This window comes from Plectropomus leopardus, chromosome 2 (genome assembly GCF_026936395.1).
Source record: "Plectropomus leopardus strain MGB_pleo_1.0 chromosome 2, ASM2693639v1, whole genome shotgun sequence".
Classification (NCBI taxonomy): Eukaryota; Metazoa; Chordata; class Actinopteri; order Perciformes; family Serranidae; genus Plectropomus; species Plectropomus leopardus.
Window position 1 is genome coordinate 27287538 of NC_142177.1, and position 25010 is coordinate 27312547.

General features: G+C 39.5%; 1 protein-coding gene across 2 annotated transcripts in view; it reads left to right on the plus strand.

Moving 5' to 3' along the window:
* The first annotated feature begins 3570 nt into the window (after nucleotides 1-3570).
* The window catches only part of foxj3 (forkhead box J3), a 98575-nt gene continuing 77135 nt past the window's right edge, over nucleotides 3571-25010 (plus strand). For both annotated transcript variants that reach the window (XM_042506774.2, XM_042506783.2), the window contains exon 1: nucleotides 3571-3857. The gene's annotated coding sequence lies outside the window, so the exon portion shown is untranslated. The remainder of the gene's footprint in view (nucleotides 3858-25010) is intronic.

Sequence of the window (25010 nt, forward strand, 5' to 3'; positions counted from 1 at the left end):
AGACATTTTCTTTATTCACTATATTTAAATGAAAAATGAATTAATGACTGAGTTCAGTGTTTCACCACTAGAATTTAAACAACATTTAGACCATGATGTAGGAACTCTGAGACACACTAATACACAGAAAGTGAATGAATAAATTATAGGTTATTTTTCAGTAGTAGTCTGCAACTAAAACTGTGCAATATTCTTGTGTGTGGTAGCATATATATACTGTCTCCAGAGGAGTTGAATGCTTATACAAAATACAGGCTTTTATATAAAATAAAAATCGGCCCCCACTGCAATACTTGTTAGGGGGACCTATATAAGCTTTCTATGTTCAACCTTTTCTACTAATTACATTATTCTGTTTAACTAAAAAATACACTCCTAAAAGGTGTATAGGTTAGTTTAATCGTGGACTACAATCTCTTATGTTTTTCATCAGCTTCTTTATTACTTATTGCCTTATTAGCACAACTTTCATATTTGGCACAACTATCATTAATAAATTGTAAGTTATCACTAATCGGTTAACTAGTTGTTAATAGTCTAAATCATTAACTGATAGGTTAATTATCATCCATTAATAAGAACAACTTTTAGGTTGCTAGGTTATATATAAAAAAAATCCCCCTAAAATGATCAGGTAATCTTTGTAGCTTTTTAACCAATCAGATGGGCCCTTAAGTATGTATTAATAGATTACCATCATGTAGCCTAATAACATTATTATGGTATATTATTATTATATTAATAAACAGAAAGCATACACCACTTAGTGAGATTTTTCACAACCTGGAGAACCCAAAGTTTTTCTTGGCATGACACTGAAAAAATGTAAATGATTTATCAATCTTTAATAGCCTAAAACCATTTATTACAACATGTAAACCTTTTATCAGGGGTTACTTATCAGACAGAGCTGCCGAAGTGGACAACCCTATTTTCTGCATGTATTCTGTCGCCCTGTCTTCTGTGCGTTGTTTCTTAATTTCTTTTTTTCTTTTTTTTGGCATGATTTTACATTATTATAAAGACGGGTTTGGAAAGCATATTTTCTTTAAAAACAAACACCAAAATTACATCATTTATCATTGCCAGAAACTGTAAAAACATGAATTATAATTGGATTTCGAATTTCTGATGGTCATTGGACACAACATGTGCAAAAAACATTGGACAGAAAAAAACCCCAAACATACCCAAATCTGAGCTTAAAATAGTGATATTTCGTCAGAACCAGCATACATTACAAGAGTGAAAAACCAATACTTTTTTCAATTCCATGAGTTTGTCTTCAACTTTTAACTTAAGAACACAAAGGAATAAGTTTTATAAAATATAACTAATTTATGGTGGAGGGAGGTTCATACATCTTCTGAATCAATGGTGGATAAAGTACCTGAAAGCCATATTTGAGTAAAAGTACAGATATCTTACCAGAAAATGGCTGGTAGAAGTTAAAGTCACCGATTAGAATGTTACTTGAGTAAAAATCTTAAAATATCTGATATTTAAAGTATCAAAAGTAATTTTTAATATTAAATGTAACTAAATACTGAAAATAAATGTATAGGTAAATGCTAATAATAAAAAAGGAAGTGGTCAGAATTTTGAGAATTATGCCATAACATGTAAACCATATTTAAAATGGACTATGACAGTAGATGAAAAACTTTTTCTTTTTCTTGAACAGTCCCAAATCTTGAATTGAAGGGTGGTTAAAAATACGGTTAAAACTCATAATTATTCAGTGTCAGGCTGATAATGTTAACATGAAGCATGCATTTCTGATATTCTTTATTAGAGCTGGTGTCTGGTTGAAATACTCAGCGGTGTAATGTAAAAAAAGTGGCAATACTTTATAACAGTACTTAAAACTTAAGCATTTTCTAGCTTCAGGGAAGGTCAACCAAAACCAAAAAGCAAAAAAAACCTATTAAAAACAAATGAAGTGAAACCCCAGCCACCTCCCTCCTCTAATAAAGCACCACAGGGATGAGGTTTTTCTGCAGGCCAACCCAGAAGCTAACGTCACCCTGGTTCCCTTGTTAAAAAGCCTATGAGATTCCGCCATTAGATTTTGGATTAATACAGAAAATAAGCTCTGTGGTAAACAAACGTTTATGATACTTCAACGTTTTGTTCAGTAAGATAAACTTCACAAATGAACACCACTTTAATGATTCTTGAAGCCTAAATGAGGTAAAAAGCTAATGCTAAGCTAAAATGAACTACACTGCAGTCACGTCACCACCGTATTGAGGCTGTAAAGCCGTATTTGGGGTGATGACGTTCTGTAGTCTCATTTAGCCACTTGTTAGCAACCTTATTTTTTAAGACACATAAAAGCTTAAAAGTTTGCAAGTGGGGTATTTACTGACAAATTTTATGTCATAGAGCAAAATGTGTGTTTTAAGTTTGTGTTAACCACAGACCTTATTTAAAGCTTCTAACCAGAAACCCATTCAAAAAAACAATGACTTTGAGAAAAGAGAACCAGAAATGCTGAAATGCCAACGGATTTCCTTTTTTTTTTTTTTTAATTTTTTTTATAATTAACAGTTTTGTAACCAAATACACTGGTCTATCAAAAAAATTACAAATAAAAATAGTTACACAAGTGGGTACAAACCAGACAGAGAAAAATAATGTAAAATAATAAAATAGCCATAAGTATGAACACACGCAAGGGTTTACCTAATTAGTTATATAATAAAGCTATATGTTTTGAATAAATTAATGGTTTTGGTTTGTTGATTACAATTATGTTAAGTTATATGTTGTTTTAAGATACATCACTGTTTTTGAAAGTATTGTGAGGGCAGTCTCTTTATAAAAATGCTTATGAGTATAAAATGTAGCTAAGATAGTGAATAAATTTCCTATATAGGCTACTGTTCATTCTTGGAGAAATTTGGATTTTTTAAAAATAATAACAACGAATTAGGTTCTTTGAGTGGAATATCTATTTATATATATATATAGTGTATTTGATAGGGGCAATGTGAATTAACATATTACAACTTCAGCCTGTTACAAACAAGCTGTAGTAACTAATGTTTCACATATAGAGATAATAGATTTTGCTAGTCTCCAACAAAAATACAAAAAGATAAATATTTACATCAAGATGACATAGAATACCAACATACAGTTACAGTTAAAAAGACACAGATATCAATGTTACATAAAGTTACAACACTCAACTAAAAGACATTATAAAATGTTCTTGCTAAAATGTCTGGAGATCCGACTGACTGGGTTTTAGGACTCATGACTTGGGTGCTCTATGAATGAAGAACAGTCCCTTATTTATTTGGGTATATCTAACTAATTGTATGATTATATTATAATTATAAATTACAGTCGATTACAGTGCTCCCTAAATAAAGCTGATTTGCTGATCAATTGCTTGTCAGGCAAGCGCGTGTGTGTGTGGGCGCACGCGCTGCTGTTTCCACTGCGGGCTTGTGCGTTTGACCGCGCGCTAGTTTCTGTGGCGGCAGGGGTGGTGAGAAGGAGCGCGCGAGAGAAACCTTCATGTGCGTCGTCGTATGTGAAAGTAGTTCCGGGCACTTAACCCAAACGGGGGAGAGTCCCGGATGTTGGCTCGGCCGCCGAGAGAAAGGCGAACTGGAGAAGGTGGAGAGAAGCTGAGGAGGGACGCCACGGCACCGCGGGCACACCGGCGAAGCTACGGCCACGGTGCTTCTTTGCACAGGGACGATAACGTCAAGAGCACGGGACACTCCTGGGGAGCCCCCGCTAGCTGAAGAAGAGGAGGTGGAAGAAAGGGGAGGGGGCAGTTACTCTGAAACTACCGTCAGGATTACAGAGAGCCACCGTCACAGCAGCTTTCACCCAGAGTAAGTGAGCTACACGGGCATGGAAGTTGAACTAAGGCCCACGAAATGGACGACTTTAACGGGGAAGTGAGCTGCACTGAAGTTCTGGGGATTGAGCCCGGTGAACAGGCCTTGGCACACAGCTTTCCGCTCGCTGTGGGTGCGGGGACACCTTTTTCCCTCAGAGAGCCAGTCAGTGTTTCCCTGCGGTCAGTGTTAGTACACCCCGGCCGTGTTGCTGTAACTCTCTAAGTTGACAGCTCTCGCGTTAGCCTGCTAGCACCGCCGTGCAACCGGTGACAACTGACAGGGCAACTTTGACAGCTAGCTAGCCAGTTTTGGTAGCCAGCTAACTTTAGCTGAGCGCTGTCGGGGCTCTCTCATGGGCCAGGACTAGGTGTGTGTGTGCGTTTTCCTCGCATTAGGTGGATATAATGACCTATCCCAGCCCTCCAACAGCTATCGTTAGCTAGCTGTTTGGTATGTGAGACGTTGTGTGTCCTGCATGAACTGTGCGTGTGTGTATGTGTGTGTGTGTGTGTGTGTGTGTGTGTGTGTAGAAACCCAGTGTCATTTGGCTTTCCTGCATGCTCTGATGGTATTTGACTCACAGCTGTTGCAGTGTGTTTTCTCGTCTGTCAATCGTGTGTTTCGCAGGCGGCTGGTAAATTCCTTCAGAAAAATAATGATCCACGCATGAAAAACTAGTCGATCTTTATGACGAGGCGCGGGTTTGTCATGTGGCCGGACAATCAACAAGTGCAAAGCATGTTTCAGGTGAATTTTAAGCAACTGAATTTGATCTCGGGACTGTGTCTTTACCTCTGGTGGTGGCATACCCTTGTGGATTGCCCTGAGATGGCACAGACGGTGTTGCAGTTAAATATTTGGACCTGTGTGCAAGACATTTCTCAGGGCATGCTTTGATGTTTCACCGGTTGGTGTGTGTGATCGCACGGGGCAGACACTAATTAGTTAATGCTACGACTTTAAACTAAACAGCTGTGGCATTTGCGTGCAGCTGTATACAAAACGGTGCCCTTGCTTTATCCTGACGGCCTTTATTAGAGGATGGATGACTGAACTCTTAATTTGCCCCGCTGTCAACTTGTGCAAGTTTTATCAATGAAGTCACGTTGTTATTTTAACGATGGAGGTGCAATGAGGTGCAAAATGTTAGCTGCTCATCTTTAACTCCCATGCTCGCAAGTTTATTTTGTCATAAAGCCAGCGTGAAAAAGGTTGAATTTATGACTAAAACAAAACATTATAAATTCCCCCGAATATCCCAGCCCTGCCAGACCTTCTGCTTCAACTAACAAAATGCCCATAGCGTTAGTCAGCACCCGCAATCAAAGGTCAGACCTGGTTTGCTTCTTAATCACCCATCCTTTAAATAGCAGGCCTACAGCAAGCTGTCTGGATCGAGGCTATCTGTGCATGCAGCTGTAGAAAGACACATGGTGTTTGAGTTTTGATGTTACTCCATCCAGGTAAGCAGAGCCAGATAAGCCCCATATATCACATTATCTAAAAATTAAGATGTGTCACTCTATCTTATTTTGTGAATTGCCCTGCTGCTGTACGCTGCTCTCTGAGAGGCTCCATGTGCACTTTATGGAAATCGGCAACTGTCTTTTAAGAAATACTATAATCCTTGAAGCAAATCAGGTAATTCAGCTTTTTAGAAAAGAATGTTTTTACAAAGAATAATTCATTTCAATTGAAACTATGTGAAATACAACAGTGGAATGATTGGCATAGACGGCGGAAGTGGCATCTTGCAGTTGTTTGCTTGCTGGCTGTGAAAGAATAGACCTAGAGAGCAGCCGATGCATGCTTTTTTGCGTGCAGAAATATGAATCATGGCAAACGTTGTGGTAGTTGTTCCTTAAAGCTCTACTCTATTATCCATCAAATTCTGTAAGTTTATAGCCTAAGCATTTAGTTTTGTTCATGATGGGAGATGTTGTGCAGGCTGAGACTTTTAAGGCTCCTCTTTATGCATGTTTTCAGTGATTTATAAGCCTTTTTAGTATAGTTGTTATTTGCTATTTTACATCAAATCAAACTGAGCAGAGTTAGTAACTTTTTATGGATCCCTTTCTTAAAAACAACCTCAAGGTTTTGATGAATGGTTGTGAAGAAAGAATAGAGAAGATTACACATCTGTTTAGTCTCAGAGTAACCATTTAAAAGTGTGAATAGGAGGATGTGATACTGCTTCTCTTTAATGGCAGTTTTAGCCTGCAGTGGTCTTTGAAAAGTCTATTGCCTAATGGTTTAAAATACACAACACCTACAGTTCTCCTCCAAGGTCTTCCTGTGTTTTGTGTGTGTGTGTGTGTGTGTGTGTGTGTGTGTGTGTGTGTGTGTGTGTGTGTGTGTGTGCGTGTGTGTGTGTGGTGCAGGTTGCACATTCTTCTATCATCTCTGAAGAAAAAATATGTTTTCATTTTCAAAGTGTAATTTAATAGAATAGTGACATGATATGGGGCTAATTTGGATAGATGTCAAGGGTCAGCAAGCCACTATAAGAGAGTGAATTTAGACCAGGTTTCTACTTTTTTCAAATACCAGCTCCTCATTTGGAATTCAGTATGTGGCCTTGTGCCTAGCCCCGTCTCACTGAGAGGCTTTTTAATTTCTCCCCTTGTTGAAGTGATTATTCAAATGGCCATCCGTGAGATGCAGTTATCAGACTCCTGGTGGTAGTTGAGCCTGTGGCAACATGAATGCCCATCACAGCCCCCCTCCCCACCACCCTGTGTTGTTGGACTGCACCCAACAGGTACTCTCTGTAGCAACCCCTATTAGACCGCCACATCTTACCCCTCAGGCTGGAAACCTATTGTGTTATGCGATTGGCAGATGGCAATTTATTCATGAGGACGTCTGATATATTTTTTTGGCATGGTGTAGTCGTGATGCTGTTGGTCAAAGGCCTCTTTTTATTTTTTAAATTTTATTATGATGACTTATTTTTGGTCGCAATCCAAAGTTGGCTTGTTTCAATTCCTCTGCTTTGAAAGTTATTTCAGCTTCTTCCTTTTCACTTCATTGCTCATCATCTTGTCCTTCAGTGCAGTTTTCACCTTGGATTTAGCGAAAACACCAGGATCTTCCTTTTCTTTTTAACAGCTGTTTACTCTGCGTGGAGGCTAGGTCGTCCTCTAATGCGGCTCAGGCCAAATGACTGGACAGTTTTGTTAGAAATTCCACCCTGTACTCTGGTTATATATCCAGTGTGAAGTTTTGCTCTCATGGAAGCCGCGTTGGTGAGAAGGGACTGGCAGTCTTCATTAGCAACGCCGTGCATCACTAGAATGCAGATGAGCTATGAAGCCATTCATCTGCTGGAAATGCCTCCCTGATTCCAATTTGAATCTTGTTTGCAGTCACATTGTGTGAGCCCACTTCTCCATGTTAAAGAAGTCTCTTTATGTGAGAGATCAGAGGGGGATAATTGCACTTAAGTGAACCTCATTTAGTGCTGGCCAGAGCAATTACTGTAACTGCAGTTCTAGGCGTTTTTTGGGGCCTGGAGCAGCTGTCATTGAGTCTCTGTAGCTGAGATATCAAATGGTGAATAGAATGACATTGGCATGGCATCATGGGAATGGCAGATCCTTGGATGGATTTTAATTAGTTTATGCAGGTTTTTTGCTCGGCTCCTTTTTTTCCCATCCGAAGAAAAGCGTAATTAAAAATGACAATTAGAAATGCATTATTTTAGCAATGATTGAAAATAAATTATTCTCAAGGTGCTGTAAGGTGAAAAAAGCCAGTACTCTTTCTTCAGGCAAAACCCCACCGGGCTTGAGGGAGTTGTTTTATCATTAATGTTATTCAGGAGCCAAATTTTGAGTTTTGCTCAGCTGGGTGCTTTAATCTATTTTTGCTGTAAATTAATGAATTTTTAAAGAGCCCCTCGCTGGATACGGGTGGATGTGGGAATGCAGCACTGGTTCAGTTTTCAAACAAGCCTCTACTCCACCGTCATCCCCACCCCTCCACCACCCACCCTCCTCACGGGATGGAGAGAGTGAATTTACTGAAGCACTACACTTTCATTTTTTATTCATCCAGCAACACACTGCCTAGTTCTCCCCCCCTCTCCTAGTCTATTGAGTTGAATCTGTCAGTGAACTAGTCCTATATGCTCCAATTCACGTCCTGGGTTGGAGTTAGATGTGGACATGAATCGGTGAGGGAAGCATGTGATGTTTAATTCAGCTGGTTCACTGCCTAATATTATCGGCACATTTGCTCGGATACATGTTTTATCTGAAAGTGTTTAGCCATTTATTTCCCCAGTCTGACTAATCAGGGCACTTCTTTCTACAGGGGAACTACTGTAACTACCCACACTAGGGCTTACTGGGTAAGTTTAGAAAGTGTAGGAGAAAAGGGTGGGGGTTGGTGGGGAATTGGCGGCTCTTGTAGTGCACAGTGGTTTCTGTGACTCATTCCAGCCTTGTGGTAGCAAAAAGACTAATAAATTTTGTGGCAAGTCTATTATGAATGTTCGGCTTAATCTTATCTCTGCATTAAGTTCAGGTCTAAGAACTGGATGAGGTACATGAACCGAAGTGCTTATATAAAAATAGAATATGTGTGACATGGTTTCAGTGCACTAAATGTGCAAACGAAATCAGGGCTTACAAATCCCCTCCATTAAAGGGGAGTTAATGTGGTGCTTAATGACATGTAAGACAAAAGATTTCAGAGTAAATGCACTGCTGTGTCATTTGAGATTTTACTTACTCGGGTGCCAACGAATAACCACCTCCTAAACGAACAAGACTGGCGTGACTTTTCAATGCCTTGCAGGATTTGATAAATTCATCACATTGTATGCTTTGTCCTTGAGTTTTGATAGGCCCTTGGTATCAGTGTATTTCTCTTAAGCTTTTTTGTTCTTTACTCAGTAGAAGCAATTGATATGCTTATATGATTCACACTCTAAGGAGACTTTCGAGCTGTGTGCAGGAAAAGAAGCTCGCTAAGCTGACACAGCTTAAGTAATAAGAACGGGGCTTTCATCATAGTATTTGGTATCTGTTTTAATCATTACAGTGGCTCCTGTGGCAGATAGAAAATTCACTTCCAGGTGAGATGGCGGAATACCAAGAGACAGTTTTAATAAAGAAGAGATGGGGTTTTCTGTCAGTTTGAACAGGGAAATTTGAAACTAAAAATGGTAGCACCAACAACTGGCTAAACAACGCAGCTTTGTCTGCAGATCAGCAGCCACAGAGTTGTTATTTATGACAGATTATACAAAAAGGGGCAACAGCTTCTGTACTAAAACCCCATAGAGAAATGACAATTTAATAACATTATATTCCCAAATGTTACCTTCAGCTCCCTTCTTTGTACTGCTAGCATTTCGTGGAAATTTAGAGGTGATGCTGCGACGATGACAAGCTTAGAGTCTGCCATAAACCAGACTTGATTGATAATATGATAATCTCACTGCTCTGTGGTTGTAGGTGCATGCGAATGAGCACAGATAAACGACACTGGAAGCTATGTGCAGTTAACTGGAACTTCAGACTGAGGACCGGGACTGATATTGACTGTTGATTTAAAGAGATAGGAGGATTGTCTTGTCAGTCGCAAATTTACAGCCAAGTCTCTTAGAGACACTTACAAAGTCCAGCTAAAGAAAAATCAGTATTTTTTTTCCGACATACTTATTGAACTCATGTGAAAAGACTGGGAACTGTGTTGAGCTGAATTAGACCGGTAAACTGTTTTTCAAAACACACACTGCCCCCAAGCTGAAGAAAGAGCCACCGCGCAGCTACAGACTCCTGTTAGCAGCATAACCAGTTGCACAGTAACATACACATCCAATGCAAAAGAACGAGAGAGCTGTTGCACAGCGACAGACTCTGGTTCAGCAGCTAATCACAGCTAATGTTCGCACAAAGCACACACCCAAAGCAGTAAGTGCCGGTGGGCGGGGTAGGAGATTCGCTCCTAAACAACTGAAAGGTAGGTTAGTGACAGATGTTCTGTTTGTGTTTATATAATAATGTATTGTAATTATTTGACTGAGCGAGCTCAGAGAGCTTGCAGAATGCAACAAACTCACTGCTCACTCACAGGGTGAACGGAGCAACACTAATGTACAATATAATGCTAAGAGCTCCAACATTACAAGTCACCGTAGTTTCCGCTCCTTCAGCAGACACGCCCTCAGTGTCCCAGAGCAGAGAGTACAGCTCATTTTTTAATGATTTTGAAACCTAATTTTCTTTATACTTGCTGATTTTTTAAAATAATGTAAATTTGGCTGTGTGGTAACATTTTTCTGTAATGTGACAGACTCATTACACAGTTTTGTTTTGTTTTGTTTTGTTTAGTTTAGTTTAGTTTAGTTTAGTTTAGTTTAGTTTAGTTTAGTTTAGTTTAGTTTAGTTTTTTTGCTTTACCCAGACTTTCATTCACCTGCTGAAGATGGTCAGTAATGTTTGGTGGGATAATCTCTTCTGAAATAGGTACTTGCTTGTTTACTGTTGGAGTATTAGTATTCGTAAAGGCAGTGTGCAATGCAAATTGCAATTATCTCTGCCCTCATAGGTTTATTGGCTTAATGCTGTGCACAGTGTGTGTTCGCTGTGCAGCAGTGTAGTAACAGTGCACAATTTCCTATGTTTGAATGTCAATCTGCAGACTCAGAGAGGAGAGTCAGAGAGGGTCAGGTTTAATTAAGTCCACAGTCCTAAGCCTGCTTAGTCGGGTTAAATAGTGGAGTCTTGAGGACGTGGTTTACTCCCACATCACTCAAGTTCACCCTCTGCTGACTGTATACTGGTGGGAGACGGATAATTTATCATCAAATCACAAGACGGCTCATTTCAACTGATCAGACCTGGAGGCTGTGTGTAGCTTCTCCATTTGTTTTGTGATTTCAGACAATGTTAATGTGGGCCGGTCCAGAAATAGCATTCATGTAGAAGTTGGAGACTGTGTGTGATGTGGTGTGTGAGGCTCATGATCTGTAGGGGCGAGTGCCAAGTTTTGCAGATGTGGTGTTGGTGGAGAAGGAGCTGCGGTGGATCTGTTTGCCCCGATGATTTAACACTTTTGCTTCATACGTCTGTCTCATGCCTCATTGTCGTCTGCATGCTCAGCAGAATTGCACGTCAGAACCTCTCTGTTGTCGTCATTTGTCGCTCTTTTTTCTCCACTTATAACCTGATGGATTAGCCTTAGATGTAGTACTTGGAGTCTCCATCTGTGATTCAGAAAACCCCTAACAGAAGCCAAGGATTCTCTCGGTGGAGTTGGAGGAAATGTTGATCTGTGTGGACCAGGAAACCCACACAAATGATGACTCGCTCTTGCCCCATCATTCCCACCCCATCCCTCTCTCTTCCTCTCACACGTAGTCACTCTCTTGATTAGTGTTTAATTTTGTGTCCTCACTTCTTTTTCTTTATCTCTCCCTCTCTGCGCCATATTCTCCTGTGCTCTTCACTTAGCAAACAACACGTCTGTGGAGAATTCTGAAGAATGCATCTTGTTACTCAGATGAGTCATACTTCCTCTGGCCTGCATGCCTCTCCCTCAGGGTGGATGAATGAGAGGGCGGAGAGGTTAGCTGGAGGAGGGGCTCAATGGCTGAGGCGACGTGGTTTGTGCCAGTTGCCCAGTGTAATTAAGAAAGTATCTGTGTGCTGGTCACAGGGCCTGAGATGTGCACATCAGTGCCAACTCAAAATGCGGTTGTCCCTAGGTGGCTGTGTGACTGACGGCTTTGACCACGCTGAGTCACCGCCTTCAAAAAGGAACTGTTTGGAAATCTCATGCCCGGATCTGACCCCACAAGTCAGCCGCTCTGCCAAGGTGCCGCGGCCCTGGGAGGAAAGCCCGGGGCCACGGCTCTTGAGAGACACAAGACTGCACCTGCAATCTGAGAAATCTGCTTTATTGATGGAAATGTATATGGTGGGATGTAAAGACTGTAGAGGAGTTTGTATGCCGTTACGAGGCTTAAATGTTCCTCAGGAGGCTTGACTGTGATATAAATTTGTGTGTGTAAATTTATGATGCAGTTATGTGTGTAACACTCCAGTTTTCTGGTTTTAATTCCCTTAACTTCAGCATCCAATTTTGCTTCATATTACATTGTACCACAAAATGCACAAAGTTGTAAGTAAACTTGATGATTATCTCTTATAATACTAATGAAAGAGTATCAGAATACCATTAGGCCCTGCTCAGCTCTAGCGCCGTCTCTCCCATACCTGCTCTGCTTGGTCCCCTGCCAAAATCTATGACTCACAGGAGACTGAGTGACCTACTTTTTAAGTCTTCTAGGAGTGCCAGAAGATCTTTTTTATTTGCAAGACAATACAGTGGGTAAATATAAGTCAATTAAAATGCACTTAATGCACCCATTTTTGGATTTAAGCACCTAAAGGCTGTGTCAGCATGGCAGCGACCTCAGAGGAATCCCTTCATTATCACAAGGAAAGAAGATATGTAGTAAACAGTTGATATCTCATTAGAAGCAAACTGAGTTTAAGGCCACACTGGCTCTCATCAAGCTAATTTAAAAATATAACTCATTTATAAGTGCTCTCATAATCCTGCAATATCTGTGTGCTTTTATATTGCACATTCCCAGTTTATCCAGGTTGTCGGAGATTATGGTCTCTACATGTAGACAAAGCATTTATCTACATGAATCAGTGAAAGTTGCCTCAAGGCCTAGTCAGTTTGTTTTAGTAATGTTAGAGTTTTGGCTGCGCTGGCAAGGTAAAGTTTGAACAGTTGCTCTTAAATATTATATGGATTAGGATGCTAGATAAAAAAAATTCAGTACAGAAGCAGTCTCCCAAATGCCTGGCTTATAGTTTGCCTACCTCTGAAAAGAAAACAAGGGTGGGATCAAAGGCCATAGGATCACTCTGATGGTTTGAGCTGGTTTTTGATTGGAAAAAGATGCCGCTTTGCAGCAGATGGAATTTCCACTTTAATCGCTAATTGCCGTTTTTTGGTCGTGTTGTCTCTCATTGAAGCAGAAACAAGCTGTGCGGCTGAATGCGGTGTCTTGGCTGCTCTTTTCCCTTCTACAAGGCTTGGCTGCTTTGATATGTCAGTTTTGTTTTAGTCTGCCGCCTTCGTCTTGACACGATTGGCCCCGCTCGCTCCGACCTCCTGGAAACCCCCCGGCATGCCCGCCCCAGGGTGTGTGTTCAGTCATTTATTCGGCTTCCTCTAAAAGACTGCCATGCCTTCACTTCCCCCTAGTTTCCCTCCTCTTATTAAGATGCAGAAGGCAGAGCAGCGTTTGGTCTGAAAGGCATAGTGCTGGGGGGGTTACTGGTGTGTACAGTGGGGGGTTAGGGAGAGACTGTGAGCATGGGGACTTTAATGACTTAATGTGCACTGTACAGCGCGGCCACACTCCTGCTAAGTTCTGCAGGCAGCTCGCAGTGCTCTGATATCTGCCTTTTTGTGTGAGTCCAGTCAAGGAAAGTCCAAATGATGCTCTGACAAAAGTGACTATAATTGGAGAGGAACAAATTATCAAGTCTTTGGTTAATGCTGATTGCTGCTTGGGTTTATGCCTGATAATCCCTATTTAGTCATCCGAAATGACTGCCTTTTTGAAACCACTTTTATTTATTTTTATCTTGTCTGTTCTCCAATGAATTTTGTCGTGTTTTTTAAAAGGTCCCAGTGGTAAACCACTTTGACCAACACTCTCTCACATTTTGATTTCCCTTTTCCTTTTTGTTTTATCAGACATTTTGCTTTCAATGCAGTCCACCCAGTGCCTTTATAAAGCCCAAGCATGAAATTCCTCAGTCGAATGTCATACCTACATTGCCACCTATATCTTCTATATGCAGTCAGTCTGTTACAAAAGCATGTCCTTGTTTTGGCTGGTTATGTGGTTTGCTAGAATATCATTACTGTGATCTGGGCTACATATCAACACTGGTAATACTGCTGCCAGTTAACTTTTTTATTTACAGTGATTGGCTCCATCACAAAATCTGGTCACACTCAAACATTTGCTATGGCACCACACATTATTCCCCACAGAACCACACATATGCTTTTTAGACACAGGACATTATGCGTATCAATTTTATAGCTGAATGAAGCCGCATCAATAAATTTTGAAGCCATATTTTGAAACGCATTTCAAGTAGAGCTCAAACACACACAGTGCCGCACAATGAACATACAGAGTGACATTAAGTGTCCCATTGTTTGTTTTTTATTTACAAACAAAACTAATAATTTGATATGAGGGAATACAAATTGAGTGATGATGATATAGTTGCAAATAGCAATGACGACCTCTTATATACAGCTAAAACTAATGCAGGCTCATACAAGAGTCCTGCAATAAATCCTTCCGTCATGAAGGTTATAATGCTGAAGAGGCATTTGTTTATTATTATTATGATTTGTTGATTCATTCAGAGTGAATCAGATCGATTGATGAGAGAAGTTGCTGTGAGAGAATGCAAACTTTAAGACCCAACAGAATAAACAATTAAGTTTCACTTTCACTGCACTTGATTTTCTGCTACTCCATCTGTGCCCAGAATATGCTCTGTGCTCCTAGAGTTTGGTTCAGTGAATAACTGAACAGCCTATGTTCATCAGTAGCGTGCCAAAGGAACGGTCCAGCTCCAAAAATAGAACATGTATTTGTGGCTGAAAATGCTTTAATCATGGCAAGTTACCACAAAGAAATGAACGTCTGGGAATCCCTGTATTATTGAGGATGCTTTTTTTCATTGTGAAGGCTCTTTACATATTCTTTATGAGGTTGGAAACTTGTTGTCTAGCTCAGGTGTCTTTAACATTTAACATTTCTCGTCTTTAACATTTTTCAGGCCAGGGACCCCTTAGCTCAAAGAGAGGCAGAGGAGGGACCCTTGACTAAATATATATTGTATTAAATTGAGTTGTACTTGAGATATTTCTGAATATTTTTAGGACTTCTCTTGTTTGCGCTTGCCTGTAGCTGCAAAGTTCACAGCACTTGTAGCATGGCTAGGTTCATTAGCCTCACCCACTGCACTTTTCGCTAGTGGTTTCTGCGGTGCATGGTATGATAATGTCTCTTGCTTGAAAAAGTTACTAAACGATCCATTGTGGCTGACAAGGATGTCTGTACACCTCAAAAATCAAATATTTCTTTTAAATGAATAGGCAGATTTATAGTTGCTAGTAATATGTCAGATTCATGTTAGTGCATTTTTAGACACATTTTGGTTTTTGAAAAATAAAAAAAAGAAACAAAAAAAAAACCTAAATTCATATTAAAAACTTAATTATCAAACAATAATTTGGTGCCCCCCTGCAGTAACTCTTAGGAGTCAAAAGAGGCATTGATTTAGCTTTATGATCATTTTGGAAGATGGAGTTTGTGCTGCTGTTTTTGCAGTATACATGGAGGTGTATGAGTGAAAAAATTAAGTTTGTTTTCTCTTAATCTATTATTGTATCAGCCTAAAGTAGAGATTAAAAGTAATTTGATGTTTCTCACCTTTTCCCTCATCTGTTGCGCTAAGATAAACACTGAGGCCACATAGTTCATGAATCAGTAGTGTCCAATTTGCCAGATTGTTTAAATGTTCGTAATTAATGATAATTCACAAACATGCCATAACAATTGACTGCATCTTGCAAACTGTTTTGAAGATTTGACAATACAATCCTTAAATTGTACAGCAGGTTTATCCCATGACAGTAAGCAAGTATAAGTTAAGAAGAAAATTAAACTTATTAAATCTCCAAAGTTACTGAAATGAAAGACAGGTATTACACATAAGGTGTCATTTTAGTTTTGGAGACCTACCTGTTTGATTGTAGTTTTATGGTGTTGTGGGAGTAGTAGGTTTCATATGATGTTAACACAGCCCCAACCATCACCATCACCATCACCAACACTGAAGGTCATTTTAAGGTGCAAAAAACCCAAAAACACTTTAAGGTTATTTATTTCTGCACAACAGATTGTTGTTTGCATCTCACCCTGCTCTCAACAACTTTGTTAATTTGTATTTGGATTAATTTGTGATACAATTAGTTTCCGAAAAGAGACCCTATCCATTGTTGGTATTCCTGTTGGACCGTTTTTTGTTAGAAGATTGTGTTAAAAATAATTTGATAATAAACATGCAGCCAGCAACCCCCTGCCTTGTGTTGGGGTTTTAGATCTACTCTGCTGTGCCTTATTTCGCAATAATCATTTGTTCCTTATTCATTACATCTTATATGTCTAAATACAGCATGCTAGAAGTAAAGTAAGTGTTTTCTTTAATCTATGAATGTATCCATCCTCATCCTAAAAATGCAAGCTTCTTAGAATATGGATCTGAAAGTCTTGAATCAAAAATAATGTCCAAGTTCTCATTTTTAATTTCTCTTTATTTTAGTCCTCTGCTGAGTATGAGTCAGAGGGGACTGAGTAGAATTTTCCTTGTCAGTGTGATGCAATAAATGCATTTCAAACTGCAAAATTAAGACTGTTTGTTGCAGCAGAATGTGTTTGCTGATTTATATGCATAAGAGATATGTACAGGGTATAAATGTATTAAACTTTTCACACAGTACCTTTTTTGGTGAATGACCTTTATACTCCATAGTTTGCAGGTCAGTGAGGCTTAGTGCTGTTTCACCAAAGTGTGGTCTGTGGTCCGTATGAAACAATACAGGTCAGGTCAGCAGCTTGTACAGCATAGGTCTCTCTGCCCTTCTCTTTCGCTGTGACTCATGGTGCATGATGCACAACTTTCACAAGAGGAGTCATCCTGAAAAGCACCTCATTTTAAAAGGAGACTTGCATGTTTTTCCCCTTTTTTTGAGGTTTTGCTAACTTTACGTAAAGCATATGATATTAAGTCAATGCTGACAAAGAGGATGACATACTATTTGCGTTCATGGTTAATTGTGCAGTTGGGACATAGGATGTGGTATAGTATCAGAATGTGTTAATCTTCACACTACTCAACCAACGTATAAAAATATAAGGCTGATGTCTCATTCAACTGATCAAATGAGTCAGATAATGTTATTGTTTTAGAAACATTGCAATTTTCTGTTTTGTGCCTAAGTTGTCCCTCATTCACTGGTCAACAGCTTTGTACAAACACTGTAGTTCATAAAGTGTAGAAAGGAAAATCTTTTGGACACTGTGATGGCATGCTGTCCTCACTCTGCTATTTAAACTAGAGCCATTCTTAAGGTCCAGGCAGCAATAGGGAGCTTTATAAACTTGGTCATTTCTCTCATTGTCTATGATCCTTTTAGTTGTGGGGTGATTAATAAAGTTGTTCTAATACTGATACCAGTATTGGAAATACCTCTGATACTGCCTAAAATGCTGCATTGAGTATCAGCCAGTATGCTAGTCCATGCACCAATCCCATACCATGTAACGATTAATGAACTTCATTGTAGTTTCACACCCAGATAAAATGGCAGTTTTTATGAAAATCAATTCTTCTTCGCCCCCTTGATTATAAATTAAAAGGTTTAGATGATTTCTTATGATGCCACATATACTTTTATTGTTTTATTAGAAGATGATCTTTTTGACCTGCAAATAAATATAATTATTTAGGTATTTGCCAGATAGCTGTTGAATGTATAAAAAAGTCAAATAACAAAGCATGATGTTTATTGTTTTCTCTTAGGCCAAGGTAATATCTTCAACTTATTTTTTTTCTGAGTAGCTGGCTAAAACCCAGAGATATCTAAAGAGGTTGAAACTCAAGCAGCACTTGTAGTAAACAGAACAACTTTACTGCAGGAGCCAAAGTTATAAAATTTACAATTTATATAAGCGAAAGCAGAAAATCCTGTTGTTATGATTCTGTCAATCGAATAGGGCTGTCACAAATACCAGTTTTTTGGGCATCAGAGTTCTAGTGAAAAATGTCCTCAATTAATCAAAGCTTAAATGGGGATGGGTTTGGGGGGATAAATGAGAGATGAGGACATCAGTCGATACACCTATAATAATTCTTAATTGTCACTCACTTTTATGTTGATTTGCCAAGCTTGTTGTAGAGTTGTGACCAGTTTCCTTTCCTCTGGCTGGACTTTTGGGGCTCATCTTTGCAAATTTTGAACTATTCCAGATGCTTGATGTTCTCGATATCTTGCTAGCGAATCTGTCAGCCTGTCACATGTGGTCAAACTGTCCCAGTTTCAGTGGTGCTGGACTGCTGGTGACTGATGATAGATGACAGCGAGTTGGAGTCACAACACTACCACTAAGTTTAAATGTTCTTGTCTGAGAATATAACAAGAAATGTTGCATTCAAATACTGATTTTGATGTTGATAACTGTGGCAAGGATCCAGTTTGATGCTTTGAAGCATTCAAGTCAGCCCTATGATTGACTAATCAATTGGTCGCCTAATAATTACAGCACTAACATTGTCCAAAAAAACCCCAATATACTGGTGAAAAGAAATTCTCAAGTATTTAAAATCAGGCGCTGGGATAGATTTTGATAAAACTGGAATTATCTTACCATAAGAATTTTTGATTACAATTCTATTGGAAAGAAAGTTTTTCATCCAGCTGTATGTGTCTCAGAAATTAACTGTAATAAAATCAAAAGGACAGGTTTAGGAATCATGACATGCACTTAAAAAGAAACACATGGCCATCGGTGCTGGGTGAGTGAGATCGCAGTGGGTACGGAGACTGACGGCACAGCGACATAAACTTGCGGTCTCATCCTTCTCAGCTGAGCAGGCTTGATTGGTAATGCACAGGGAGGGGAGCAATGTGCTGGAAGGTAGACTTCTGTTTTTCAATTTATTTCCTGAATATAGATATATTTAAACTGAATACGGCGCAGTATAAATTCTTTCTGGGGGAGTATCTCTGTGTTTGTTTGTGTATATGTGGGTGTGTGTGTATGGCCTGTTTAAGAAGCCTGCATTTGTTTGCTGGCTGTGTCTGGGGCCCAAGGTGGAGCTCTTTCTGTCAGATGAGTGAAGCTCTGCAGAGGCAGCCACTGGGAGTTCTGTTTCATCTCCTCTCATACTGCTCTGGAGCAGACATGCAAATCTGCTGTAATGAGCGCAGCCTGTGTGGTGGTGGTGGTAGTAGTGGAGGGGGGGCAAGGAGAGGGGGATGAACTCAGGAATTTAAAGTGGAGAAAGAAAAGGTGGGGGGGGAAAAGGTGAGACGCCGACAGCCGAGCCAGATAGCAGAGCAGGAAAATTTAAGGGGTTTAGGAGAGGGTTATGTCAGGAGCGTTGGAAGTGACAGGAAGTCTTCCCTCTCAAATCAAACATTCATTAGCCCGCTGCGGCTGCTCTCTTCCCTTCGCTGTTGAAACATCGAGGTAAAGATGCAAATGGTGCCACGTTAATTAGCCTTATCTTTTACACCAGCAAGACGCGGTGTGAAAAAAAAACTAAGCAAAAAGAAAAACAGCGCATCATCATCATCACTGTTAGCAAATGTAATGAGGCTTTTGTGTGAAATCTGCTGAAAATTTAGCATCCTAAAGTGCTTGTTGTTGATGTAAATCAGAGGTTGTGAATGTTTCACAGCTTACTCCAAAGAGGTAACATATTAACTTAGCACCGCAGCAAAACATTTTCAATGACAGTGTCTTGTGATAAGAAGGATCACACACATAGTTACAAGATACAATCATATGATTATAAAAAAAGGACCAAACTTAAAACAAGGTTCAGTTTTCCCCTTGTAAATGCTTCAACTGTCCATAAACTGGATGCTACCGTCGATGATTTATGCAGATGGTAAATACAGTGCCGAGGGTGCTTTGACTGACGTGCATCAGGAATATTTTACCTGCCATCCACGCTGCAGTCTGTGAAGTGTATCATAAACCCCATTAGTTTGTGCTGGGCTGTCCAATAGCTGTGTGAATGTGATTTTATTAACTCATAAAGAATTAAATCCCCGGTCAGTGCTGTGGGATGCTTTGGCCTCTGTCTCCATCCAATAATGTAAAGCACTCAAGACTTTTGATGAGCTGTGCAGATCGATCGGAGGTTAACAGCCACTTCACATAAGCTGAGACCTACAATATGTCATGGGGTCTTTAAATCTTGATAACTATTCAGGGGGCATTGTAGTAGAGCTTTTTTGCCCAAAAATGCTCAGAAACTGAGAGCCCCAGGATCTAAAAGTCAGGAACTAAAGGATCCCTTTGTGCATGTTTCACCACATTTAGAGAACCATAAAGATTAAGCAAATTTGACGGATAATGGATTAAAAAGCTTTGACTGAGACATCAGCTGAGAGTAGTTGTTTTTTTGCTCTTTAGCAGTGAACTGTGTGACATGATGGAAAGAACATGTGCAAAGATGTAAGGAGAAAGTACCACAAAGGCATCCAAAACCAGACAGATTTACTTATTTCTGTTTATATTTCTTACACAACTCCACATTTTGACAAAATGAAGTTTCAGTTTAATTTAGCTGACTTTGTGTTCTTTGCTAATTTTAACTTTATTTTACCTGTTTAAACTGGTTAGCTGCAGGGTTGCAACAGTATGAGATTTTCACAGCACGATAACTGTCTTAGAAAGTATCACGGTATTGCACAATTATTATTGTCATGTCAGTTACAACGGCGCCTCAAAGAATGCAAACAGAGGGTTTTAAAGTTGAACAAACTCTTTATTATAACTGAAACTCTAAAACCATTTTGAAAAAAAAAAATTGTGAAAAAAGTGTGACATGCAATCAGTTAGGAAAGTAAATAGGCATGCACAAGTGAGATGATGTGTCTGATTGCATTTTTTACCCCAGTACCTTAGATAAGCAAGTGTGCATGCTACGATAACTGTCAATTTTCAGACCACAGTGTACAGTTTCATGGTATATCGCTGCATCTGTTGTCTTATGCATACTTCTTGATCAGTAACATTAAAAACAATTTCCATCCTAGTGCTAGCAAGTGCTTTTTTTTCTGTCTGAGTGAATGCTGTGCATATAGTTTTTGTATTCTAAGGTTTGTGCGTGTGCTTATATCAAGAACTTCAAACTCCATGTTTATACTGTAACCGATAATTACCCGTTTCTTATGTCTGATAACTGATAATGTCACACTTTTGGATTATTTATTTATTTTAATTAATTAATTAATTAGTCTATATTTTTTAGGTTTGGCACACCTGTTGATAAGAAGGGCTTAAATTTAGTGAGAAAATATTGTTGGTTTAATGTTCCATAGCCATGCCCTAACCAGCGCAAACTGACATCACTATTGTTAATAAAACAGATTTGACTCTTCAGATTTATTGAATTATATACTTAAGTATTTCAAAAAACTTCCCAAATATACGTTGTTTTCTAGAAGATTTTTCCCAAGATTTTTCCCAAGATTTGACATAAAATACTTCAATATAATTTGTCAAAACAGATATTTTTTAATTGAATTTATTTACAAGGACAGCACACATTAATCAACAGTTCTGTAAATTTGCCTGTAAATGTGTACACATGTCAGGGTTTACACATTTACAGGCACATTTATACATGTACATAAGTAATTCAAAAGAAAAGTAAAGTCCCTCCACCTCCCAGTGGGGACACAGGGAGACTACTGCTTATGCTCTGTGCTGGGGACAGTTGGTCAGAGTCTGTTCACAGTGACACAGGGTTAACTGTAGCATCACGCAGCTCACATTATCTGGTGAGATGTCTGACCATCAGGGATCAGAACCTCAGCATCTTGTCTTGTCTGCCAAACTGGCAACATAGTATTTGGCTCTCTTGTCAGTGTCATGGATGTACTAAGAAAAGCTGGATACAGCATGGAGGTCTGGCCCCATTCAATTCTATGAGAGCTGCTCAGAAGTGCATGAAGCAAAAAACGCTCTATTTGCGCGAAAATACCCGGATCTTCTGCGTTACCAGGCCCATAGAGCATGCAGCTTAGCTCTCTGCTAGCTTGAATGGCAGTCATATTATTTAATCTTCTTGCGGCTCTTTAAGACTTTCCAAATGTTATTGAACTGAATGGATTGAATATTGATAGTTAAACAAGTCATTTCATGGAGGTTTTGATGCTCACAAAAATGTATCCACTGATTTACAGACATCACTTTCCCAATGTATTTTAATGTGAAAAAGTCTCTCTGGGCCCCATGGCATTACGTGACGGGCCTGGACGGTGTTTTTTCACTTTTGGCCACTATGTAAAATTTGCATCAAATCCTGGCACTCCTGCTTGATCTTCTTTTTCTCCTTCTCTGTTTTTGCTGTTGGCTCGCAAGCCAACTTTAAAGATGTACCACCACCTACTGGATCGGGGTGTGTAGATGTTGCCCTTGTTAAGTTGATTAAAGCAATCTGGCTTTGTGTTATTGGTGCTATTATCTGCTAAAATTTCATCATTGGAGTAATTTCCATTATAGGTGGCTAATTAACAGGTCTGATATACTGTATATTGAGCATCCCTTCTAGAAAGTAGTACCTTGTGAGCAGAGGGGAACTTAAGAAGTGAAGTTGGACCAAGGATTTGATATTAACTGACTTCACCAAATTTAAAAGCAGACTATTTCACAAGTTTGGAGTGAGCTGCTGACCCACTGAGGCCAATATTGTGCTAGAGAGCAGAATAAAATGTCAGCAGCCCACACAGCTTCTTCACCTTCCTCCTTTGAAATAAGAGTTCCTCATTGGAAACGCCACAGTCCATTTCACAACAGTAGTACAGTATCTCCTTCTGCTCTTGCCTCCTCTGACAACACTCTCAGATTGCTGCTTGACTGCTTCTTCACACTGAAGGGAGTTCCTCTGTGTCTGACATGCTGGGCTATCACAGGGTGCACTGGGTGGGGACGTCATCAGAGTTCCTCAGGGCGTCTGAGGCTGCTGTGGCCTGTATTTGTCACTGACTGACTAACAGGTTGACTATTACTCATCTACAGTTGAAATCAGTATTGAGTGGTTGAGTAACATTTAGGTTTAATCCTGTTGTTTAAAAACACATTGACCAATATCATGTAGTAACATTAAATTTTGATGGATTTTGTACAATTCAGTGATAGGAGTGAGCTAGTTATTCATTTTCTTTACCATATTTTGCAAAGATGTTAAAGGGCCACCATAGTGTTGTGCATGTCGTGCCCGAAAACATTTGATTTTTATGAGGTGCATTCATGTCTGCTGCTGAACAGCAGTTTTTTTTTAACACAAGAAGCTACTTAATCCACATAGTCTTTTTCATGATGTCTATGTTTTTAATGACTGGGTAGGACATCTTTACAAACATTAATAATGCTTAAATAATATGTCAAGTATTTGACTTTTGGCAAGTTCAAAATAGGTGTTAAAATCTATTAGAGTTGCAACAGCTAGTCAGTTTATCAATTAAATATTTGCCATTACTTTGCAAGCCTACAGAAATGTTGTTGTCTTCCATGAACATAAAAATCCCCTTTCTGCTGCTTACTGACAGCCCAGGAACCAGAGGAATCTGCAAGCTCATGTTTTATTTGCTCTGGCATGTGCATCTGGCTCTCCTCCAGTTAAAAACAGATTTCCAGCTGACCTGGACAGCTTTGGGCCGATCACAACCATTTATCTTATATGAGGTGGGATTGATACAAAGACTGACAATTTGTGGAACCTTCGTGCTTTATACGAAGTGCTCACAGACATCATTTTTGGCTGGAACATCCTCACGCCACTGACACTAGGGTGAGCATAGACCTAGCTTAGCAAAGAGGAGTGCCTTTGAGGTATTTTGGAAAACAACCAAGATGGCGGCAGCTGATGTGAAACTTTCTGTGGAAGGAGTTTTTTCAAATTCTGTTGGCAAATGCGGCAACACACGTTCACAGAAATAATGATGCTACACCATCGTAGCTCCTCTCTGCAAGCTGTAGTCTGCTTACATTTGTCGGTCAGTACTTCGGCACATGACTCGATGCTGTGATTGGTAATAGGCCTATCCAATTGTGTCCAGAGGCATCTTGATCTAAGGCTGTTGATAACGACCCTCGGAAATTTGAAAAAAAAAATAACGGAGAGGTTACAGACTCTAGCATTTGCAAAGTTATTTTTGAAAACCTTACCAGGCTTCATAAAGGATAGTAATTCAAAGCTATATATTATTGTAATGGACAGTAGTTGTATTTTTACTCATTAGTTGTATTTAAACTTTGTATTTTTACTGCCTCATGTGTTGTGCCCAAATACTGCCAGTAGCAAGTCTATAATTTGCCTAAAAGCCTTTCTCCTGAGGCACCAGTGGCTGAGAGTGCCACTGTGTTTGAGTTACAATTAAATCTTGTCTTGTCAGTTAAGGGTGGAAGCCAAAAACGTTTGACTCTGGGCCTAACTCACGTGTCTGCTGTTTAATATGGTAAATCCTCTGGTTTGTGATGACCTATTGTGGCTCTTGTAAGGCAGTAACCTCACAGTGATGAATCCATTTTTGTTGCCAGGGGGTATTTTGACTGCAGAGCTTAAACCAACAATGACTACTGCTACCTTTCCCCGTCATCCACACCCAGATAAATAGCAACATTGTCTCCAGGAAACCAAATTAATTGAAATTATCTGGAACGGAGCAGGAATAGAACAGGTATAGACACCAATACATGTCCGTTCCACGTGAAAACAAATTCCTGGTCATACGGCGCAATAGACAGCCTCATGTTTTACTCCACTGCTACCTTTTTAATCAGCAGTAGACGAAAACCAAGCTGCCCCCAAATTACCATGGAAGTCATCTGGAGAATGCCCAAGGAATTTATTAGCTTGTATAAACATAGAAAATTCCTGGTGATGTAAGACAGTGCTGGTTAAATTCAACAGCTGATGCTTTCATACTATATTCGGCTCAGACTATTTCTGTAGTAAATGCTTGCTGCACGTCTCTCCAGGTATCAGATGTATTTTGATAAAGCATATGATTGATTAGTCGAGCTATATTCAACCTGTGTTTGTATGTACACATAGGCCGTAGATGTTGTTGTGATCTGCACATTATGTTTGAGTGAGTCTGGACATCAGAAACCTGACACTAGGAGTGCTGTCTGTTCGGCTACAAGTGGTTACAATGTTGTAGTAAAGCAGAAGATGGTGCACCAAGAAAATACAAAACTGTTGACCTGTGACTTCTAATCACTCTAATATGTTGTGCAACTAACTTCTAATGCAGGCTGCATTATCA